General features: G+C 37.3%; 1 protein-coding gene across 3 annotated transcripts in view; it reads right to left on the bottom strand.

The window, feature by feature from the left end:
* RASSF8 (Ras association domain family member 8) overlaps positions 1–19,877 on the bottom strand; it is a 117,148-nt gene that overhangs the window by 77,909 nt on the left and 19,362 nt on the right. For 2 of the 3 annotated variants that reach the window (XM_026502236.4, XM_057318918.1), the window contains exon 2: positions 929–1,029. The exons of the other annotated variant lie outside the window; for it this stretch is intronic. The gene's annotated coding sequence lies outside the window, so the exon portion shown is untranslated. The remainder of the gene's footprint in view (positions 1–928; positions 1,030–19,877) is intronic. 3 annotated transcript variants of the gene reach the window in all.

The following is a 19,877-nucleotide window of genomic DNA, read 5'->3' as shown; positions in this document are numbered from 1 at the left end:
TCTGTGACCCCCTTTACTTAATGAAGCCAATTACACTATTTAAGGGATGGAAGCTCAAACTGTAAGCTATTTCAGACCTATCAAACTATAAGCTATTTCAGACCTTCCAATTTTCACCGTTAGAAATACTTTTCTGCTTTAAAAGAGGCTGCTATCCATCGATTGATGAATGGATAAAGAAGGTATGGTACATATATATTCTAATATAATAGAATATTATTCAGCCATAAAAAAGAATGAAATCTTGCCATTTGCAACAGCATGGATGGAGCAAGAGAGTGTAATGCTAAGTGAAATAAGTCAGAGATAGACAAATACCATCTGATTTCACTCATATGTGGAATTTAAGAAACAAAACAAACAAGCAAAGGGAAAAAAGAGAGACAAAGCAAGAAACAAACTCTTAATTATAGAGAACTGATGGCTACCAGAGGGGAGGGAGGTGGAGATGGGTTGAATAGGTGATGGGGATTAAGGAGTATACTTGTTTTGAAGAGCATAGGTGATGTATGGAAGTGTTGAATTACCATATTGTACCCCAGAAACTAATATAACACTGTATGCTAACTAACTGGAATTAAAGTGAAAACTTAATCAATCAATCAAACAAGAGGCTGCCAATTTAAAGCATGAGTAGAATAAGGCTCAGGAAACCTAAGAGTGGTGACATACTAATTTGCAAAAATTTGCTTCAAATTCAATGCTATTAGTGTCAACCCAAATTTGAACCTAGGGTTTATATTATACTGTTGCTAATTTAACTTTATACTTATCTAAATATAGGGCTTACAGATGATGATTCTTAAGAGTTCACCAGTGAACACAACCTCTCAAAGTCTCCCAAAATTTTGAAAAGTTGTTTTTAAAATGTCACTTTAAATGATACTCTTCTAGGATATATGCAAGGAGTACAAATTTGCAGACTCACCTTACGGCGGCGCTGGAGTCCCCAAGTGGGAGGAGTGTTGAGGTAGTCTTGAGGAAGAGTAGAGCACCAGACAGGTATTCTAGGAAGAGGTACACAGGCACCTGAAAAGGTACATAGTGTTCTTACAGTCCTGGCTAATTTTTATCTTAAAAACGCTAAGCCGCCCCATTTTAACTTATAATCCTCAAAGAGCAAAATACAAGTTTTAGCTTCAAAAGTCTTCCCAAGCAGAATTTTTCAGCCCCTCTCTGACCTCCCCCCTTACTTGTTTGAACTACAATACTTGTGGGGTAAGTTTGTTTTCTGTTTGGTTTCAATTGGCATTTTTCTGCCATTGAAAGAAGAATCTCAGTTGTTTCTGAAAAAGGTCATTTGATGGGTGTTCTAGGAAAGGCTGCGTGCCACCTTTTTCTCCTGACCAAAGCTTCCTGAGATACCGCAATAATTTCTTGAAAGCAGTTTAGCAGTTAGACATTTGGAAAACTGCCTAAAGCTAGGGCCTAAAAGTAAACGTTGAAGGAGAGATCTCAGATTTTCAGTCTTCAAAATAAAAACAAAAACATGCCACACTTTTCCTTGGTGAGTATAAATTATTACCACTAGCTAACCCAAGAAAGAGGGTAACTTGGCACCAGTTCTTTTGACCATTCTATTGCCTAATGCTGTGAGAATGTGAAACTCTGCCATTAGTTATAAAGAAAGCCTAAGAAAGAAATCTTGGCCACAAGGCGGGAATTGACGCAATTCAGATGTCTGCCACATTCAGACTATGCCCTTAACAGATGTTTCTGCATTTATTTATAGAAAGGTTTACTTTAGTAACAGGACCATCTTCTATCAACTATTTTTTTTTCACACTAAGACACTAAACTACTTTTATTATGAATAGAAAATACCATCAGAAAAGTTACAATCCTTAAAATTTTGGTTATGAAATAATATGAACTATCACATTAGACATAGTGTAAAGAGAAAGAGCCCAAATCTGATACAAGCTATCAGAAAACATATAAATTTCAAACACAACTGAGGAAGGGGCAAGTCACTCCAAAATTTTCCCTTCCGTAGCTGAGCTCTCCCTGCAAGGCTACTATATCCCTGAATGGAGACATTGTCTCTCAGTGTGGTTAGTAGACTAACATTTCAGATAACTTAATAGTTGTATAAAAACACTACCCATTTCTAGATTATTTTTTACATAGTGTTATGGCTGCAGCGCAAAGGTGCATTAGTATATGCTTCCAACTTTTAAAAGAAGAAGTGGGCAGCAGTCACATTAAAATTCTTCCTCATGAAAATAAATAAGCTTTAAGCAAACTAGATATCACAGAGTTCCTGTTTCATCATTTTATGTCAGATGGGTTAGAGCCTTCTAGCTTCAACTAGACCTACCTACCTCCTAAAGAAGCTAAAGACACATATTTGAGGCTCACGCGTCTTGGTAAAAGAGCCTGCTCATGGAGCATGTCATCCGAAAAGCAATGAAGAGTCAGCCCCCCTGGGAGAGAGTACTGGAAGATGACTTAAAAACCATGTGAGAAAGGCTAAATAGACTAAGCACCCTAATTCCCACCCTTGGGCCTAGAAGCCATCTGGAATCCAGCTCTTTGGCAAAGGGATTCTTATTTATTTACATCAAAAATCTCATTTCTTACCCGTCTTTTCTTCTTTAAAGTCTCATCTTTCTTTTCAGTTTTACTTTCAAAAAAATCTTTTGAAAGTGGGAAGTGGGCAGTTGAGGAGTTTCTAAAATTGACATAATCGTTATCTTCTTTTATCCATAAAATAAGGTTATCAATACTAGAGCCAGACATTTAAAGGCCAAGATTATTTTGTCTATTTCCTTAAGTATAATTCAAAATGATACTTACATATATGCTTAACATTAAAATCTCTCCCTTTTAGATTTTTATAATTGCAAAATTCTGGATGAGTCGAGGTTCTTTGGAATGGGCTGGGCAGTGTCCTAGTCTTGCCAGTGTTCTGGGAACGTGCTTGGGATGCCTGTGGGAAATGCCAAAACTGACAACAAGCAAGGGTCTCAGGCTCTTGTATACTTGTAGTCACCTTTCTAGTCTCCTGTGAGGCTTCAGTCCTCTCCCTACTGATTACTATTACCATCCTAACTATTCAACTCATTGCCCAAACCTCTTAACAGAAAAACACAAAAAGAGCAAATTCTATCATTCTACTGTTTTTAAAAGCCTCTACAAAAAAAGTTCAAACTTCTTTTTTTTTGTCTGTAACTGTAGTGACAATATTTTCTAACCATAAATATAGACATAAGATCTAGCAACTGTAAGAGTTGTAAAGGCAGTAAGAAATTTGTGATTTAAACTGAGATAATCTCAGAACATTTACAATGTACTGGGGCTCCACCTGAGACTTTCACATCCTTGCACGCCAACTGTCTAAACTTATTTCTAGTCATTCTTTTGAAGCTACCACGTGACATGCCCCAGTCTCAAGCCCACTGCCTCCGCTCCTCAGCCTCTAACTCTCCTTCATGTTGGTGCCCAGGTTCCACCAACTTCCTGTGCTGACCAAACTCCAACTTACCCTCCCAGAGACAACTCAAATGATTCACATTCCCTGGAAACTTTCCTTCATCCAAACTGATCTTTCCAGGAAATCTCAAGTGGCTGGTTAATAATATTCTCTGGTACTGTTTCCTAAATCCCTACAACCCTATGAGGAAGGTAAGCTAATAAAAGGGAATAATCAAAAAAGGGAACTGTAGAATAGAAAGGTTAAATAAGTGGCCCAAGGTCATATAGCTAATAAATAAGGGGGCCAGAAATTGAACTCAGGCAAACTGACTTCAGAGCTCCTGTTCTTCAACAACTGACCTCATCATCTTCAGTCTGTACCTCTGTTGGAACACTTGGCATAATTACAATGAAAGATTTGCCTTTCCTTGAGGGCAGGGAGATTTTGCACTGCTATCTGTATTCCGCTGAAATGGACCAATAATCAATGTATGTCAACATGTGCAATTTGGGATAAAAGATGTGAAAACTGAAAACCTCTACACTCCAATAATTATATTTTTTTTTATAAAATTAAAATTTAGGTTATCTGAACATTCACTGGACACTTGCGCACATTAGATTAGACATTCTAGTTTGGTAGCCAGCCTCCAATATAGACCGCAAAGATCCTTGCCTCCTCGTCTTCGTACCCTTGTGTGTTCTCCTCCCACTATGAGCAGAGTTAACTTGTATAGCCAGCAAGGTTATCAATGGATATGATGTGTGACTTCCAGGCTAGATCATAAAAGACAATGCAGCTTCTATCCTGCTCTCTGATCATTTGCTCATGTTATTACAGATGGTCAAACAGCCCTATGGAGAGGTCCACGTGGTAAGAAACAGGTCTCCTGCCAACAACCAGTTCAAACTTGCCAGGCATGTGAGCAAACTACCTCGGAAGTGGCTCTTCCAGCCCCAATCAAGCCTTCACATAGACTACTTATAACATGGGATGACACCTGGACTTCAATCTTATGTAAGATTCTGAGCTACAGCCACCCACCTAGGACATTCCTGGATTCCTGATCCAAAGAAATTAGGTGAGATAAAACAAAACAAAGCAAAATAAAACAAAACAAAACATTGATTGTTTTAAGTCCCTAGGTTCAGGGCAATTTGTTATGCAGCAACAGATAACTAATATGTATCTATTGTCACATACACAGACTTTATTTAAATTAGTTTATAAGAATGCAAATAGAAGTTATTGATGCAAATGAACACAGTATCAAGTCATTGCAATTCCTATACACTGAACAAAACCAAAATAGAGTAAGAACAACTACAGAGCAAAATAAATTCCAGTTTTCAAGAACTGCCTTTTTCCTTTTTTTTTTTTTTTTAAATAAATGAAACAAAGCATGCAAGCCTTTTATTTGCTGTAGGTATCTCTTAGTGACTGCTGATTGTTGGGTATATTCCCTTCCTCTAAACTAGGCCCAGCAGATGGATAATCAATGGACAACAGTGGCATTTTTATTACAGTAGAAATCAGAAAAGAGCTTATTGTTCTAGTTGTTCAAGTCTTATAGGTCATATAAGAAAAAGTCTAAAGGTTTGGAGGAAGCTACTCTTTCTTCTGTGATTTCAAGACGCCTGAAAAGTTAAAAAAGCACATTTCTTTGTATCAAAAAGAGAAAATCCTTTTAAATATTCAACTATAAATAAATATTCAACTATAAATAGAATGCAATAGCACATTTTCATAAGTGATATCTCTTTGTATATACAAAATAAATTAAAACCATAAATATTATGCAAATTTGAAATTCTCCTGAATTTTTAGTTTTTCTAATAAAAGAAAAGGTAGGAACATTCAAAGTTTTTTTCCTTCTTTGACACCAAAACTCACAGCCATCCTACATCTGTGAATATGATTCAGTTGTACAAAAAGAAATATGCAATGTTAGTAAGAAAGGTATCTTAGGTTTTATATATTCCATATCAAATGTTAAAATAAAATGATTACACAAACAATAAAGGTATAAATAAATCGATTATGATGTTATTAGCTGTATTAGTTTCCAAAGCAGAGCGCAATGATAATAACAAAAAATAATTATTTATATAATAAACATTTACCAAACTCTTAATATATTTAAAATATAGTAGTGATTATAAATGTGAATAAGATATGGGTTTCTTTCCAGTAATTCTGCAGTATTTGTGTGGCATAACTAATATGTAGTAATAGTAATACCAAGTGAATGTTTTGGAAGCATCAAAAAGACTTGGAAAAAAGCTACAGTAGAGTTCATATCCTGGTGGATATTCAGGAGGCCTTTGTAAAATAAGTCATTATACTTGCATATGACTGCAAAGTTTTTGAACTTTTTCATGTTAATATGTTGAAATTCCCATTATACAGATGACAAAGCTGAGGCTCAGAAAGATTAGGTGACCTGATCTGAACCAAGTTCCTGCCTTTTACAGATGTTATAGTAGCCACTCAGAAAATAAGTGCCAGGCAATACTCTATGCATAATTAGAAGCTATCCACTACCCTGTGAAGGTAAATCCTGACAATTCCCATTTTGTAGATGAAGACACTAAAATCTCAGAAAGATTTGGTACCTTTCCAGGATCACATGGCTAGTAAATGGGAGAGCCCAGATTTGAATTCAGGAGTACTTGATTTGAAAGATCCTGCTTTTTTCTACCAGACTTCCATCTGAGGTTAGTTCACATAACCCATGCTGCTCCTAGTAAGTGTTCACATTCTTTACTGCACCTTCCCTTTCTGGCCTAATAAACTGATCCATAAGCCGTAGGAATTGAAATTCATCCTTGTTAGCCTGATTTGTTAGTAATGTCACACAGGAAATCAGAAGAGTGACAAAGGAGAAGGATAAGACAAAGGATATGATCAATTATTTTTGAAATAGCCAAGCAATCACTTTTGCTTAGACAAGTTTGAAAAATGCATTTCATAAGCTTTGCTACACAAGCTGTCCAAGGGTTGCTTGGATAGGGTCTCCTTCCCTTAGCTAACACTTAACCCACACACCAGAGTTGTTTTCAGATCAAATGCAGAGTTTGGTAAGCATTCATCAAATTATCTAGGTGTTTTTACTGAAGATCTATTACTCCACTTTGAGTTGGCCAAAAAAACCATTGTTAAATGCATACAGGTTAAAGAACAAACATAACATAACAAACATTAATAGAAGTTATGTTTCCCTGTAGAACATGCATCAGATAAATGTGACACTGGGACGTATTAAATGGTTACATTAAGCAAGCACTTAGAAAGAAACAGCATGATCTTGGTGTGGCCCAGTGATTAGGACAGCGCACATGGCCCAGAGTTGAAGAGAAAACATCAAACTCATGGAAATGTTCAGAGGGAAAAAGACCTGAAGAACAGAAAAGGAAGTGGGCTCCTTCTGCAAAGCTGTCTTTACTGTTGCTTAGAAAGTACAAGGCTCTTTTAGACGCACAGTGATTTTTCAGAAGAATTTAGGTGGGATAGGTATACCTGTGAAAGAGCTGTTTTCTAAGACCAGAAAAAAATCAAATAAGTTAACTGGTCTTTCATTTAAATGAACTACAAAGGTAATGACACTGGTGAAGCTGTGGCCAGTCCTTCAGCAGATAGTTCTTTAAACATGTTAAAAGGATTGGAGACTTCCAGAATGTTTTGTATTATTCGTTGGACCCACTCCCCTACTGTACCATGGACTCCTGTTTCATTTCTTCTTTATAGTCCCAGCACCCAGCACAGAATCTGGCAAATTCACTAAATGAGGATGGGAGAAACGCCAGCAGGAGGGTCTTGATAAAGCAGGAATTTGACATGCTATTTCCTGAGGTGGCATATAGGCAGCTAGCTGATACAAATTTCTCTTTCCTTCACCACCTACAAGGAATTGATTGGGAGGTAGGAGTACTATTTTTTAAATGAAAGAAAAAAAAATTTAATTAAAAAGCGAACTTGTGGCTTTGTTTTTTGTATTAACACAAATGAAATACCAAACAATGATTTTAAGCTACCACTCCCCAGTCACCCTGGAAATTTTTTACAAAATTTCCATAGTTCTCTAGTTAACCTCTTCATAGCTTATCAGATTTGATTATCCAGCTTTATTTCTGTCAATTTACCATCTGTTCAATACTGCTATCAGACAACAAGTAAAATCCCAAGATTGCTTTTAAAGATCTCACAGTTCTGACCGGAAGGTTGAACTTTCTCCCATTTTCCTTTTATTGGTGTCAGAACTAATTTTTTAAAACTCTACCATAAGAAGGGTATTTTTTAAATGTGATGGATTCATTTTAAAAATAACACTAATTAATTTCAAGTTACAATGATTTTCATTTCTCCCTTTAAAATAGGAGTTTATAGAAAATTTTTAGCATATATTTAAAAAAAAAAAGCAAAAAACATAGAGGGCAAGGAATATCCTGCTATTGAAATCGACAATTACCATGTAACATTTCAGCATGGTCAAGTATGTTTTAAACAATTATCTAAATTCCTAAATTGAACTGTTTCATAATGTATGTTGATCTTGAATAAATGTCTTCATTTCAGTTCAAAGAAGAGTATAAGCAATAAGGCTACCTTAAGTTAAAGAAAGAGTATTTTTATGTTTAAACACTATTTAAGCCAGGCACTTGTAATTATTATACTTTACCTATTTCTGAGACCTTATCATTTCCTGTCTTAGTACCTTAAGGAAGGGAAGTCCTTGGATGATTTCTGGAATTATAATCCCCACAGGTTTGGTATCTTCTTTTCCCTTGCTGAAACCTTATGATACTGACCGTAATGCTGTGATAATAATGCTCAATTTGGCTCCAGGTTAATCAAAACGAAGTGAGGAGGCAAAACTGCATAGTTCCCATGACGTATGGATTTTGGTCAGCTCATATGACATTCCAGTTCATACCCTTTGCTGTCTAGCAATGACTCTAAAAATCAAGAGTCCATTCTGGACCCCAGATACAGGAAAAATGGCAGAAACATACAAGAGCCAGTGTGTGGGGATAAATAAGGGAGAAAACAGGATTAAAAAAGGGAAAATGATTAAAGCAAACAGAAGTGGCAGAAGAGGAGAGGGGGAGAAATAAACAAATAGGAACTTGGTCAGGGTTGTGAAAAGCCAATGACAAAGGGAAATGATAGGTCAAATGTGAGGGAAACACACGGAGGAAGCCAATGGAAGTCTAATGTCTGCACGTACAGAGAGAAACTGGGTTAAGAGGAGCAGTCAGCCGATGTGCTAACAGAAGAGGCAAGCAGTGCTGACATGATGGAATCTAGCAACGGCCTACACATCACAGGCCCCAAAAGGGACACAGAACCCACAATCTCAATGGTCCAGGCAACCCAAGAAATGTGAAGTCATCCACACTATGAGGTCAAGGCTCCAGGGAGAAGAGCAGTCCTGCCCTCCACACATTCTAGAGGTAGTGCAGCAAACACCCTAATCTGAGCTCTGCTACGATGTACATTTGGGACACCATAACTCCCTGAGCCTCAATTCCTCATCTGTACAGCAAAGCCCTTGGGAGTAAGTGTACCTGTTACATCTTTTAATAAATGCACCATAAGCAACATCTCTATGTCCCTGGAAGATGAAGGATCCTGGAAGATGAACTGATGAATGTAAATCATCAAGGCCACTCCCACCTCTGGGTGGGATGCTGGGGAAACCAGACTGGACATAACTTTCTCACTTCTTTAAGACTAAGGGCAGGCTCTGCTACAGGGTCACAGAGACCAGGAGAATTGCTTGCTAGACCTACAGTCAGGGAAAAAAATTCTCTGAACACTTCATTTTATACCACTTTCTATGTGCCAAGCCACTGTTTTAAGTACTTTATACATACTAATTCATTTACTTCTCATAACAATCCCATGAAGTAAGTATTTTTCTCATTTCCTGATAAGACAAATAACTTACGACCCAGCTCACCCTGCTAACAAATGGCAGATTTTGTATATGAACCTGGCCCTGTCTACCACAGCCTATGCTCCTAAACACGCCGTAACACTGCCTCTAGCCAGGACTCTGCAGCTTGCTCTCTTGACAGGAAGGCCTTCTCTCCTTCAAATACTGATTTTAGCCACCCTTCCCTGAGTTTCACATCCGTAAGATGGGATAAGACCACTTCCTTCCCAATGGAATAGAGTATTTTTATATGACAATGCCTAAGAAATAAACGAAAAGATGCTCTACATCATGTATCATTACAGAAATGCAAATTAAAACAATGAGATACTACTACACACCTATTAGAATGCCCAAAATCTGGAACACTGACAACACCAAATGGAACAGGAACTCTCATTCACTGCAGGTGAGAATGCAAAATGATAGTCACTTTGGAAGACACTCTGGAATGTAGTACACATACTCCTTCCATAGGATCCAGTGATTGTGCACCTTGGTATTTATCCAAACAAAGGAGTTGAAAACTTACGTCCACACAGAAACCTGCATGTGGATGTCTACAGCAACTTTATTTATAACTCCCAAAACTTGGTAGCACGGAAGATGTCTTTCTGTAGGTGAATAAACAAACTGTGGTACATCCAGACAATGGAGTATTATTCAGAGCTAAAAATGAGCTGTCAACCATGAAAAGACATGGAGGAAAGATGAATGCATATGACTAAGTGAAAGAGAAGCCAATCTGAAGAGGCTACATACTGTATGATTCCAACTATATGACATTCATTCAAGAAAAGGCAAAACTACGGAGACAGTAAGTGGTTGCCATGGGTTGAAAGAGAGGGAGGAATGAATAGGCAGAACATAGAGAATTTTTAGGCCAGTGCAACTCTAGACTCTAATGGTGGATACATATCATTGTACATTTGTCCAAACACATAGAATGTACAACACCAAAAGTGAACAGTAGTGTAAACTATGGACTTTGGGTGATAATGATATGTCAGTGTAGGTTCATTAATTGTAACGAATGTACCACTCTGGTGGAAAATGCTGATAATGGGGAAGGATATGCATGTGTGGGGTACATGGAAGATCTTGGTAACTTCCTCTTAATTTTGCTGCAAACTTACAACTGCTCTAAAAAAATTAAGTCTTAAAAAAAAATGCCTAACAACAGCTGGCACATTGCAGATCGTCAGTAATTGCTAATTTATACCTTTACCTCAAGTGATCATTACCTAGATAAAGGCTACCATCTGCCCAGGCTTCCATGTCTATGTCCAACTAAGGCCCTGGTCAGACAAACTGGCTCCCTGCACAGCCAAAGACCGAGCAATGCTAGGACTGAATCTTCCTCTCCTCCAAAAGGCACCAAACAAAATTACCCAGATGTGTCTCCTTTCGATGGATACTACCGAATTTAAAGATGTCTTCAGGAGCTACAGAAAGCACAGGGCTTGTCTGAACCCAGCAATGAAAGATCCCATTCCCGAGCTGCTGTTTGGTATATTACGACATGCCACATAAGGCCTACAGTTGCAGCATTTGACAGAAAAACACAAAACCTTTACCAAACTATAGAAGAATTGTAGAAATTTTTTAGAACTCATTTCTGCATGGTGCGACAAAAGTGCAGCCCTAAGACTTACAGCGCAGAGTTCACGTTCCACATATACTAACCAACAGGCTTGGGAAAACCAAAACTGCCCCATGCTCAAAATTCACATGCTCTGCATCTGAAAAATGAAAGGCTCAAGACCAGGTTTATATTTTCACTCTGCATATTTTCCTCTGGACATATTCCAATTTGTTAATGTCCTTGATATTTGGTACCCAAAACTAAAAATGACTTTCTAAAGACGGTCTGATCAGCATAAAAGATTTATTACCTGTGTTGATTCTGCCTTGGCTTTTTTATTAAATTACTTTCATTAAATGCTTAATAGATACAAAGTATAAAGAATTCCAAGGGAATTCTAGTTGTACCCACAACTAGTTTTATGAAAAAAAAATTACTAATATCTCTGAAGGCCCTTTTGACTCTTCCTAACCCACTCCCTCACGTCCCACTTAGAGGTTAAAACTCCCCTAAATTCTGTGTGTACTCTTGCCTTTAGAAAAATAATCATTTATACCTAAATGATATAGTGTTTAGTTTGCCCAAATTTCTGAACTTCATATAAATGGAATCATACCCCATATAATCTTTTGCGCCTTGCTTTTTCTATTCAATATTTTATTGCTGCTTGGATGGGTGATCCAGTCATTTTCAAAGCTGCAAAAAGAATTCCTATGCACAGGTATGGGCTAAGGCGGGCTGTTTGCAGGCAGCATGCACTCTGCTGTGGTGGTGCCCATGCTGTATTTACTAGTGGTCCATCACATTCAGTTCTCACCTTAGTCCTACAGTAATCCACTGTATGTATAAAGCACACCATAGTTATGTTTTCTACAACTGATGTTTTGGTTTCTTCCAGGTTTTCTGGGGTGAGCCACATAAAGTACTCTGAACACTGGTGGATATATGCTAGGTTGTAGGGTATGTGTATTTTCAAATTTATTAAAATCAGTTTTCTTCAAAACTGTGGTCACGACCCACCATGATTTATAAAATTTCCTGGGTTGGATTCAACTTTTGATTTTAAATGAAAAAGAGCAAATTAGAAAGGAAAAATAATAGAGAACATTACCCTTAGGAGGATACAATCAATTTCTTGAAACTCTGGCTTAAATTATACACAGGTATCACATGTACACACATGTCAATCAATGAGTTTCTTACTGTGGGTCAGTCAGAAAGCTCAGAACTGTCCTCCAGTTCAATAATTCTTTCTTTGGCTAGGCCTAATTTACCATTAAGCCTGTGTGCTGATTTTTAAAATCCAATTATATATTTAATTTCTCAAAGCTCTATTTAGTTTTTTCAGACCTCCTTTGTCATTTTTATATTCACTTGCTATTCACTCACATTTTTAACATTCCTATTTCTTTAAAACAAAGTTACTTTACATTCTCTGATAACTATATTTGTGATTACTCCATGTCTAATTCTATTATCTACTACTCTGGCTGGTTCGATTCATGATGCTTTGTTGACTTGTCTGTTTCATAATTCTGACTGTGAGCTAAAATTTCTTGCAATTATATTTTTCGAACTCTTTGAGGCCTGGGTGGAAGAAAGATTCCTCCAGAAGGAATCTGCACTAGCTTCTACCTTGAGCTACTATGTAAAAACCACTTTACAACTATAGATTGTCTTTTTTGAACCACCCAGGTAGGTCTAAATTAGGACTGCAAACCTGCATGAACGCTAGTTATTGGTTATGAAATATCAGATAGGCAGGTCTCCTTAGAGTTGCTGGGGATTGGGAGGAGATCAGGGAAAAAGTTAGTTCTAGTTCAATGCTACACTATGAAAGTGCCATTAGGGGGTTCCAGGCTGATGTGGAGACATCTATTAAACTTTTTTTTTCCCCTACCATAGGCTCTGGGCTGTGGAGAGAGCAACAGGAGACCAAGTAAATCAAAGCTCATATTCGCTGCATTCAACAAGTGTTCTCATACTGGCCATTTCACTCACCTCACTGAGTTCTCAGTTTCATTTTCCGGCCCAGGTTCCCCCCTCATCATTTTTAAAGGCACATTTATATAACTTATCTAGCATTTTTATTTCAGCTTGTGGTAGAAGAGTAGTTTAATGTATCTAGTCTCACACACCACCAGAAATGAAAGGTTGCATTAACCTTTTAAGAGGCCATTACTTCCTGTTCTTTTTCATATGAGCTATGTTGAGATAAGTTTCCTCATTCCTGTATTTATGTAACTGCTATTATTTTCAATCTAAATGTAGAAATTCATATCCCGACCCATTAAATTTAGTCTTTTTTATGGTTCAGCCATTGTTTGAAGCCATTAAAATCACTCTGAATTCTCGATCTGTCATTTTTAGATTTCATCTATATCTTCAAACTTTTTCATTCACAATCTTGATTAATATGCCTTCTATATTTTTATTCTAAGTTGAAAAATATGTGGAACATGATATCACTCATATATAATTAATTACAAAATATAATTTCTGAAAAAGAATTGATACATCAGGAAAGTAGAACCCAGTATGTTCAATTTCATGCAATAAAAGATATTTGTCTGGAAATGTGCTTTTATAAAATCAATGTTTTATTACCTTTACCAAAGTGTCATTTAAGGATGATTATGGATAATTTTTAGTATAGACCCTTGAAATGGGGATTGCTATGCCTCCCTCACATACCACAAATTAAATTTGATACAGATGTAAGTGTAGGCTAAAGTTAACAAGAAGGATGGCTTTGAAAACGATGATATAGAAATAATCAATCATGGTTTAAATGTTGCTGACAAGCAAAACCATGATGGCAATAGCAAAGATCCTCCAGGGAGGGCTGAGAGAGTCACACTGAGGTGAAGACTGGTTTAGCCTTTGCTTCAGTGATTAATTTTACGAGAAGCAACAAGGTCATTCAGCATATCTGGCTCATTCCACCTCTACAAGAAAGGGACCAGCAACTAAAAGACATATTAACATTATATAAGGTAACCATATAATTTATCATCCTGGACAAAAGGTCCTTTTGTTATGCCAGAACAACAGGACTGATCTAGTAAATCAGGACATGTGTCACCCTAGCAATATAACTCTTTCTACTTTCAATAAAGCAACTGCCTCAGTATCTCTTTAAACTGCTCATAAAAAGTGCACATCTACTGCCAATTTTCTACTGGGCAAAATCTAAATTTAGGGGATAATATGCTAATAATGTCCTTCAACACCTCCCTCCCAAAGGTTATGTTTAATATATTTGCTAAAACAGGCAGTTTGATAGCCTTAATTCTTAAAATGAAACTTTTAAAGGAATTTAAGCTATCTAAAAAACTCACTGAATTGGAATATCTTCCATGAATTTTTTAATAATTAGCTTAAGTTTAAATTATTCTTGAAATGAGACTATCTCGACAATCTGACATCTACATCCCCTGTGATGGAAAAATTAAAATTAGAGCATTTCTAACTACTGCCCTTGCCTTGGCTAGGCTTGCTCAGGTAACCAAGAAATCCTTTCCCACAGGCCTAAGAACTTAGTACTACCCCTACCCTACTCTCACCAGCTAACAAGAAGGCATGATGCAATTTAAAGCACAAATCCGCCTTCCACTAAGTGCTCATTGGGCCAATATGGTGTTTTGATGTTTTTAAAAGGCTGGAAATCACCCCCAAATATCCAGATATATGGCTTCTCTGAAAAAACCTGAAGATATGCCAAATCACCTGGTCCAGCAACCCACATTTCCTAAGGGCAGTGATCAACTGGAGCTGAGTGGGGACCACCCTGTCTAGGTAAGGCATATGTATACTCTAACTTGCCACGGTTACAACCACTCATCCTTTATACCAACCCCAGCTCACTTAGTGCCATCTGCCTGACTGCTGTAATGAGTTTACAAACCCGCCGTAAAGCATTTGAAAAAAGAGATACCCCAGGTACACAGAAGGCTAACATATCCCAGAGAAGGGCATTTATATACCCACAGCCTGAGGGGTGGTAGAACAAGAACCTCCACTACCCCCCAGGTCAGTCTGCTGACTGATTCATCTGGCTGATCTCTCATTCTTTTTTTTGCTCACTTCCATGCCCTCCCTCATCTCTTTTTCTCCTTCCATTGGCCTCATTCTTCTCAGACCAGCTCTTCCCACTGGATGCTTAGTTAACTTTCTGTAGTTAAAAAAAAATCTCTCCACACCTATTTTCTCACTTGTAAAATGAGCAAATTTACCTTGCAGAGTTGTAAGATTAAACAAAAATGTGGGTAAAGGACAGAGCACAGCCCTGTACCTATAATATCCACTCAGTTCATGATTCTTACTATTATTCTGGGCAACAAACCCCAAAACAAAACCAATAGTGAGCCAATGCAATAAAACAACTTTGTTTTATGGAATTTACTGAGTTTAAAAAAAATTAAAATTTGCTTGCTTTTAAAAAAATGGTAGCAAAACTATACATAAATAAGAAATAAACTCAGCTACATCATGTAATCACTTAATGGAGAGAGGGCACCTATGGTATGGAAGTAAAGTTACTCAGAAAGATCCTGCAAGATTTCCAGAACTGTTTCTTTGCTGATTTCCTTGTTCTCCTCATTTAGGCAACAACTTCATTTCTTCTAAGGTGCTTTTAATGAAGGTGCAGAAATGATTACGTAAGAAAGGTCTTTCCCACCCCATACAGAAAGCATAGTAGTTACTACATTTATTTTTTCCATTAAATACTCTCTTTAAACCAAAGATGCTGTATATCTTTTTTTGTGTATACGTGTGTGCTTTTTAAAATTCTTAAAATAGAACATGTGAGGGAAGTCTCTTCTCTCTCTAAAGAGAATGCTCCATATAATTGTATTATGAGTGTTACAGCATAATGACCCACCCGGCCAAAACAAATAACAACAACAAAACATTCACAACAAAACATTCACATTGTGAGTTAAATACCTTGTTAGGACAAGCCTGCTGCAGACTTTTGAAGACATGGCATATTTGCTTAAATCAGTTTTAACCACGGGGGAAGAGTACTTAGAAAATTTGATGAAAACAAAGACGTAGACCTAAGGATGAAATCCAGCTTCTTGCACTGAAACTTTTTAAATCACCACTCTAAATTCTGTCACTGTGAACCTCAGTTTAAGAGTCACCTTACCCAAGAGACATTTTCTGATTTCTCCCCCTCCTTCTTCCAACAATTAAAAACTGGCCACGGTCTTCTTGTGTCCTGACTCTACCTGCTACACACTTCTACCGCAGAAATGAAAACACTGCATGTGCTGTTGACCTGTCCTCCCTACTACTCTTGTAAAAACTTCCTCAAGGGTAGGAACTGTCTCTGTGTGCCCATCACCCAACACAGTACAAAGAACACAAAAGCACCCGAACTCTCCTCTATGGCAAAGCTTCAGCATGGAATGGTATTTATTTAAAATAAATAGTGGTGGGGCGACCCTTAGCTTAGAATACTAGCTCTGGCCCACTCTTCCTACCCGTGTAAGTGTGCATAATTATTCTGTGCCTCAGTCTTTGCACAGGTAAAACGGGAGATAAAAAAGTATAGACTCCATGAGGTTGTTGTGAGATTTACAAGAGTTAATACAAGTAAAGTGCTTAGCACCTGGCACATTACAAACATTCGGATATTATAAATAAAATTACTACGGTTATTTAAAAATCAGCCTACATTTCCTCACACTCTTTAACTCAATGCTTACTTCACTTTTCTTGAGAAGATCATCCATGACCTCCTCCTTATTGCCAAAAGTTAAGTCATTGTCCTACTTGACTTCCCTCTTCAGCTTCAATACTGCTGGCTATCTCTGTTTTTGAGACTTTTCCCCTCTGCTTTCAGGGAGGGCAATGCTCTCACTTTTTCTCTCTGGCTTCTCTTCCTGCCTAGGCCAGCTGTTGTAGCTTCTCACTATTTGACTCTTACTCTACATTCTTACTCTTCTAGGACAAGCTTGTCTATTAATTGGTCTTCAACTACTACCACATGTGGCAAAGCAGAGTCTAAAATTCAATATGCTTTTACCTTTGGGGGATAGTTATAAACCATAGATAGGTTAAATTTTAATTAAAATTAGAAAAAAAATGTATGCGTGCCACTTCCTCCCATTTATTCCATAGGTAATATATCCCAACCTAGCCAAAAAACCATCTATATTAACTACTAACCTACATCTACCACATGCTTGAGCATGTAAATATTTGCGCACAGCATTCACTGGGCTATATCTTGTTCATGTATGTATGGGTGGGTGTCAAAACCTTAGCCTTATCTCAGTAATAGAAATCTTTAAATTTTTAGCCCTCATTTCTTCTCAGAAAACTATACCCGAGGGACACGTGGGTGGCTGAGTTAGTCGAGCGTCTGACACTTAAGTCTCGACTCAGGTCATGATCTCAGGGTTGCGAGATCCCAGTGCAGAGTCTGCTTGAGATTCTCTCTCCCCCTCTCCCTCTGTCCCTCCCCCTGCTCATGTGTTTTCTCTCTCTTTCTAAAATAAATAGATAGATCTTAAAAAAACAAAAAAAAACAAAAAAAAAACCTACACCTGAGATTCACTGAATCCTTGGGCTATATGAAGTTGATTTGTATATGTATGTGTGTATATATATACGCACACACAAAAACACATAAATAGTCACTAATCAGATACAGTGCACACAAATAGCATCACCACAAACTTACTTTCTACATTTTGTTAAGACGTCTATAATCGAATTAATGTGCCTGCTAACAGGCACACTTCTTTATTTTATTAAACAGAATACACAAATAATAGTGTAACCTACCTAGATAGCTCAACAGCCTAGATGTGTTTCAATATCTGCAATTTGCTTTTTGAGCCATTTCAGCATAAACCCTGTGATCTGCGACACTGTTTAGGTTAGGCAATAACTTTGATAGTGGGAATGCACTGTCCACGGTGGATCTGGTGGGCTCCAATCAGGAAGCCCAAAATCCAGAGGTGGTTACAAGAGACAAATGCTTTGGGGACACCACTTATGACTTGGTGGGTGGATTTACTTTGGTGTAATCAGCAGCTTGTTAATTATAATTAGCCTGATGAATGTTAGAGACAGAATCACTTGGTGAAACTAAAGGATTCAAGTATGTGTGACTTGTTACAATGTTTTAGAGATATTTCCACCCTTAAGTAAACAAGCTGTAAGAATCTGTTGAAACCTCGAACCCCTCATGACAAGTAAAAGACCAAAAATCTCTCCTCTGCCATGCTGCTGTCTGCTTCTAGTAAATGTTCCTTGAAAGGTGTATCAGAACACCAAAACACAAAGATCTGAGCCTTCATCAAGCTTACAAACCAAACCGTATCAACAATTTAATGCTACTTGCCGGTGAATGTTTATCTAAATATTATCTGTATGTGTAGTTTAATCAAAATGTGCTTTCATTACAATATCTGGTAGTGAGGCCAGGTAATCCTAACCTGCTTCAAGTTTCTTTGATAGATACCATTATCAACCTAATCCCCCAAATAAGACACCTAGAAGGTTGGACAGGACCAAACTGACTGTGGAAGAATGGTGTAAATATCTATTATATTAGACAATGTAGTCTATGACTTCACTTTGAATGCACAGTGTGAATAATGCTTAGCGTACTATTCTTACGGGTTTGCCGTAACAATCAGATGATTTAAAAGATGTGAAAATGACCTGAAAACTATAAGGCATCATACTCATGTGCAATATTATTACCACCTTTTTGACTATACTTTGAACTTAAAGAATGCTGGTCTTGTTGTCCTGCCTCTTTCCGGAATGTTAGTTTTATCTATGTGCCTGTGTTTTAAGGCCCTCATTTCATTGCTCCAGAACCCCTCTTCACCAAACAGATGTACACCCACAGGTTTTTGTCTAAAGTCTAAAATACTTTCGACTGGAAATAAGATAAGCAATATTTATTATTTATTAACAATATCATTATTAATATCATATATAGTACATACATAATTAACATAGCATTAAATAAGAAATACTAAGGATAGAAGTGAGGGAACACAGAGGTTTTGTGACTGCCAGTGTACATGCTCTTATTAGACAGGTGAGGTTGGCCAGTTGGACTTCCAGATACATAAGGGTATTATATTTAGGCCAGTGCCACTCATTTAGGAACTTAAAAATAACTTGATTTGACCTTAGAATTGAACAAAGTGTTCCAGATCACACTCTATCAGAAGCTCAGAAGCCTGTGCATATTCAACTAGACTCTATTGTTTTTTTTTTTTTTTTAACAGAATGTTAGAAGAGTTCCATCTTCATTTCTGAGAGAGGTCTAAAACTTATTGTCATTACTACAATGCCATCAAATTATATTTACTCAGTGTTCATAAGCAAGTCCTTATTTTTGTGTTCTGTGCCCTTGTTGTCAGACTTGGGAAAAGCCTCCACACTCCCTTGAAGTCCAAAGGCCTAGGCTGAGGAGTTTAAGCCTGATCCTACTGACAACAGGGGGCCTAGGAGGAGTGTCTCAAGACCTAGTCTCAAGCCCTACTGTTAATGATGTGATCTTCCACTGTTACTCTTCTGGGACTGCTCTTCTGAATATGGTACAACCCCTCAAGTCTCTCTCAGTATCAATACCACCACGTCTCTATCAGAATTTTATAGGTTTAGTATTTTATGTCAGTGGTCCTTAACTATAAGAAACAGTATTCTTGCCAATACTATAGCTGCCTTACAACCTAGATAGCTTCAATTATGACTTTTAAAAGGCCAACTCTGTTGTTCTTGGCAAAATCAAAGAGAATTATAAAGCAAGAACCTCAATTTTTTTTTTTGTTTTAAAATATTTTAAGTCGTGCACTTAACTTTGTAAGTCATACTGGTTAAAAATGATTCACAAAATTAGTATACACTTAACTTTGTTATCTTGCTGAATATCTGAAAAATGGAAAACAATTTTC

Source organism: Ursus arctos, unplaced genomic scaffold, assembly GCF_023065955.2.
Source record: "Ursus arctos isolate Adak ecotype North America unplaced genomic scaffold, UrsArc2.0 scaffold_26, whole genome shotgun sequence".
In the NCBI taxonomy this organism is placed as follows: domain Eukaryota; kingdom Metazoa; phylum Chordata; class Mammalia; order Carnivora; family Ursidae; genus Ursus; species Ursus arctos.
Note: the sequence above shows the minus strand (reverse complement) of the source record. Positions and strands in the feature narration are given on the sequence as shown.